Consider the following 5,597-nt stretch of genomic DNA (forward strand, 5'->3'; position numbering starts at 1 on the left):
ACTGACCCTAAAAAGTAGAGATCTATGAATTTCCTTACAAAGAAGTTTAAATTATCATCTTAAAGAAGTTCAGTGAGCTACAAGAGACCTCAGATACACAACTAAACAAAATCAGGAAAACAATACATGAACAAAATGAGATGTTCAACAAAGAAACTGAACCAGGGAATTTGATCAAAAGCTTCAACAGCAGACTCAGCCAAGCAGAAGAAAGAATCAGTGAACTCAAAGACGCATCATTTGAAACTAGCCAATCAGTGAAACAAAAGGAAAAAAGAATGAGAAAGAGTGAAGAACATCTGCGTGAGCTATAAGACAGCAGCAAGAAAAAAAATATGTGCATTATGTGAATCCCAGAAGGTACAGAGAAAGAGAAAGGGGCAGAAAGATTATCTGAAGAAATAATGACAGAAAACTTCCCAAATCTTTGGAGGCAAATGAACATCCATATCCATAATACCCAAAGAATCCAAAATAGGCTGAATATGAAGAGATCTTCAATGTGACAGATTATAATCAAATTGTCCGAAGTCAAAGATAGAGGGAATTTCTTAAAGCAGCAAGAGAAAAGCCACTCATCACACACAGTGGAACCCCCAAAAGATTATAAGAGGATTTTTTTTTTTTTTTTAAGACTACAGTACCCGGTATTCCCAGGCGGTCTCCCATCCAAGTACTAACCAGGCCCGACCCTGCTTAGCTTCCGAGATCAGACGAGATCAGGCACGTTCAGGGTGGTATGGCCGTAGACCAAGAGGATTTCTTAACAAAACAATGAAGGCCAAAAGATAGTGGGATGATATATTCACAGTGCTGAAAGGAAAAAATAAAAACCTGTCAACAAAGAATACTCTACCCAACAAAGCTGTCCTTCAGAAGTGAATGAGAGAAAAAGACTTTCCTAAACAAATAAAAGCTGAAGGAGTTCATCACAACTAGATCTCCCTTACAAGAAATGCCAAAGGGAATTCTCCAAGTTGAAATGAAGGATGCTAAGTAGCAACATGAAAACATAGGAAAGCATAAAACTTACTGGTAAAGGTAAGTATATAGTAAAATTCAGAATACTCTAATACTGTAATGGTGGTGCATAAATCATTTTTAATGCTAGCATAAAAGTTAAAAGACTAAAGTATTTGAATAACCATAGCTATAATAATTTGTTAATGAGTACATATTATAAAAAGATGTAAATAATGATATCAGTAACATAAAATGAGGGGAGAGCAAAGGTGTAGAATTTTTGTATATGATCAAATTAAGTTGGTATCAGCTTAAAATACACTGTCATATTCCTGATGAACATAAATGCAAAAGTTCTCAACAAAGTACTAGCAAATTGAATTCAACAGATTATTTAAAAGATCAGGGGCTTCCCTGGCAGCACAGTGGTTAAGAATCCACCTGCCAATGCAAGGGACATGGGTTCGAGCCCTGGTCCAGGAAGATTCCACATGTCACGTTGTAACTAAGCCCATGTGCCACAACTACCAAGCCTGTGTTCTAGAGCCTGTGAGCCACAACTACTGAGCCCATGCGCCACAACTACTGAAGCCCATGTGCCTAGAGCCCGTGTTCTGCAACAAGAGAAGCCACCGCAATGAGGAGCCCGCGCACCGCAATGAAGAGTAGCCCCCACTCGCTGCAACTAAAAGAAAGCCCGCGCACGTCAACAAAGACCCAACGCAGCCAAAAATAAAGAAAGAAATAAAGAAATTTATTTAAAATAAATAAATAAAAGATCATACACCATGTTCAAGTGGGATTTATCAATGGGATGCAAGAATAGTTTAATACATATGAATCAATCAATGTGATTCGCCACATCAACAGAATGTAGGATAAAAATCTTATGACCATCCCAATATATGCAGGAAAAACCATCTCACAATATTCAACATCCTTTCATGATAAAAACTCTAAACAAATCAGGTATAGAAAAAATGTACCTTAACATAATAAAGGCCATATATGACAAGCCCACAGCTAAAATCAGTCCATGATGAAAAGCTGAAAGCTTTTCCTCTTAAGATCAGGAAAAAGAAAAGGATGCCCACTGTCACCACTTCTATTTAACATAATACAAGCATAACTTGTTTTATTGTGCTTCACTTTATTGTGCTTTGCATATATTGCATATTTTACAAATTGAAGCTTTGTGGTAACTCTGGATCAAGCAAGTTTATCAGCGCCATTTTTCCAACAGCATTTGCTCACTCCATGTCTCTGTGACACATTTTGGCCATTCTGGCAATATTTTAAACTTTTTCATTATTATTATATTTGTTATGGTGATCTGTGATCAGTGATCTTTGTTGTTACTATTGCAAAAAGATTACAACTTGCTGAAGACTTGGATGATGGTTAGCATTTTTTAGCAATAAAGTATTTTTTAACTAAGGAATGTACATTGTCTTTTTAGACATAATGCACACTTAACAGATTACAGTATAGCATAAATATAACCTTTATATGTGGTTTGGGAACCACAAATTTTTTGTGACTTTTATTGCAATATTCACTTTATTGCGGTGACTTTTATTGCAGTATTCACTTTATTGTGGTGGTCTGGAACCGAACCTGAAATATCTCCAAGTTATGCTTGTACTGGAAGTCCTAGCCAGAGCAATTAGGCAAGAAAAATAAATAAATAAAAGGTATCCCAATTGGAAAGGAAGAAGTAAAATTGAATCTGTTTGCAGATGGCGTAATCGTATATGTAGAACACGCTAAAGACACAACAACCAAAAAAACCTGTTAGAAACTAATAAACAAGGCTAAGATATTAGGTTAAGATTGTAGAGCTTGATCCTGTAAGCCAGCGACTGCCAACCCAACAGAGCATCCAAATTGCCTGGGCTCCAACTTTGTGGACTCTGGTCCAGCTGGTCTGGGTCCCTCAGCTTCTAATGAGAAGTCAAGGTTAAGGACCCAGGCTAGGGCATCAAGAAGAAAGTCAGAAAGATTTTCAAGCAGGGAAGGGACATGATTCCATCTTCTTTTGTTTTTTTTTACTATTTATTTATTTATTTGGCTGCATCAGGTCTTAGTTGCTGCACACGGAATCTTCAGTGCAGCATGCGGGATCTTTTGTTGTGGCACTCAAGGGCTCTTCGTTGTGGCGCATGGGCTTCTCTCTAGTTGTGGTGGGCAGGCTCCAGAGCACTTGGGCTCAGTAGTTTAGGCACGCAGGCACTAGAGCGCAGGCTTAGTTGCCCCGTGGCATGTGGGATCTTAGTTCCCCGACCAGGGATCCAACCCGCATCCACTGCATTGGAAGGTGGATTCTCAACCACCGGACCACCAGGGAAGTCCCCATGATCCCATCTTCAAATCTAACTCTATGCAGGGAATGAGGCCAGATGGAAGCAAGGAGTGAATGGGATGGCAGAAAGGAGGCAAATCAAGAGATCCAGGCTCCCATTGAATGCAGGACAGGAGGGAAACAGTGTTGGGGTTCAGTGATGAGGAAGGTGACTTGTGGTTACAGCATAAATAACTGTGCATACTCGCAGGGGAGAAAGCGCAGAGAGACAGTGGCTTAGCTATTGCTCGTTATAGGCAAGTCCTGATATGGAGAGGAGAAAAAAAATCCAGTTTGTACTATCTTCAAATATCACAGTGTTGACTTAGAACAGCATCTACTGTATCTTGTTTCATTACAACTGCCAAAAGGAAAAAAAAAATTGAATTACCGTACTAATGTTTTCTTTTGGGGTGAAATCTGTGATTCAGGTACATGGATATAAAATACATCATTAGTTGCTTTTAAGCTTGTCTTTAATGATGAAAAAGCATTTCAGGGCATGAGGGAGAGACATAACCAAACAGTTGGCTGGCAGCACTGGGAGCCTCTTGTAAACTATAATGTGACAGTGCAGTTTCTTTCTCCCTCTGAGATGACAGTTAATTCCAGACCAGGAAGCCTGTCAAAAATGCTTAGTTCTGCTCCACTTGAGTTAATTACCGGCCCTCGGGCAGGCTGCCCTCCACTCCTCGGCTAATAGGGCTGGGCCCCAGGTAAAAAATCCATTTGCAAGAATGTTTTCCTTGCTCCAGATCTAATTTATTGAATATCAAATATTTATGTCAATGCAATTAAAGTGACAACATTGCCCTGCCTTCTCCCCTGCCCCCAGTCCTAAGCAAGCCCAGGCTTGCTGACTGAATGCTTTATCCTGTCAACACAGGGTAAAAGTTTTGCTTGCGCTTCTAAAGCAAGAGCTTTGAAACCTCTTCAACCCACAAAGTCACCTGGGATTCTTTATTTGCTTTTGTAGGAGGTCACATGACAGGCTATGGAGCAATGGCTTGGAAGCTGGGGCAGGAGGCAATGAAGAGAGAGAGGGGCCTGACTGTGGTTTCAGTTCCACCAACATCTGCTATGACCCCCTGTGTTCCAGGTACAAGACTAGGCCCTGTGGGTGAGAAAGAGGGAGTACACTTGGTACATATCCCAACAATCTCCTGGCCTGACAGAGGGGACAACTCAGGGCACGTGTAGAAGAGGTGCCAGGAACCAGTCCTATTAATATATCTTGGGTTTGGGGTCTCCAAAGCTTGAAGGCCACCCAAGGTCCCCTCCCATTCAACCACACTTAATTGCAGAAGGTTTCAGATCCAGCCAAGCACATTCCATCTTTCCCAAAACCCTAGTCCAGCAAGAGAACCTCAGACTGTCCAGACTGGAGCTTTGGGGCATTCCCCATTGGGACAGCACCCAGCCACCATCATCACCCCCATGAGCCTCTTGCACCACAAGATAAATAATTTGACATCTGCCCCAAATGGAGGAGTGGCTGGTAAAGATAGGCCAATGAGCAATTTAATGGGTATGTTCCCCCATGTATGCCCTGAAAATGCATGAAAAGGAAATGTATTTGGCTAAAGGAGGACTTTCTCTTTCTTCCCTGAAGAAAGGGAGCTCAGTAAAGCCCAGGCCAGCAGGTAATACTGTGTCTGTGACATATTTGAGCTTGTGCTATGTCCTTTGGCTGGGATCCTTTCAGGGACCTTGGTGTCTACACTCACCTCTCCCTTCCTGCAGTGGAACCAAGGCCTCTCCTTGGGTCTGAACTGGGTTTTGAAGGAGAAACAGGCATGCACAAGGTGAACCACAAGGCTTAGTAGAGGGAACACAGGACATTGTGTTCAAAGAACTGAAAGTAGCTTGATTTTTATTGGAGTTTGAATTGCAAGGGAGCGAGCCCCAAGAATATAAGCATCGAATGAGATAATCTAAGCATGTTAGAAAATATCAGGTCCTGGACAAATGTGAATTACTCCCCATATCACAAAGGTATTGGGGGAACCAAATGATATGTTACATGCATGCCTGCATTACATAAATTGTAGTTGTTATAAGATATTTTGGAAGAAGATGGATTGAGCTTCAACCATGGAGATAGATCAGAAAAATATGTATCTTTCACTTCTTTTGCTCCAACTGTTTCAGAACTGTTTATAAACTGAGAATTTTGATAGTTGTCCTTTTTTTTCAGATGAACATACTGCACCCAACTTTAACATTTACTGTTTAGATATTCTTAGTTTCCTGTCACTGCAACAACCATGCTTTAGATTTGAAGCTTTGTGGT

General features: G+C 40.8%; 1 non-coding gene across 1 annotated transcript; it reads right to left on the reverse strand.

Annotated features, from left to right (window-relative positions):
- Window positions 1–632: 632 nt before the first annotated feature.
- Window positions 633–751, reverse strand: LOC112066218 (5S ribosomal RNA). The gene has a single exon (XR_002892475.1). It is a non-coding gene; the product is annotated as a 5S ribosomal RNA (ribosomal RNA).
- Between the last annotated feature and the right edge of the window lie 4,846 nt (window positions 752–5,597).

Source organism: Physeter macrocephalus, unplaced genomic scaffold, assembly GCF_002837175.3.
Source record: "Physeter macrocephalus isolate SW-GA unplaced genomic scaffold, ASM283717v5 random_1340, whole genome shotgun sequence".
NCBI lineage: Eukaryota > Metazoa > Chordata > Mammalia > Artiodactyla > Physeteridae > Physeter > Physeter macrocephalus.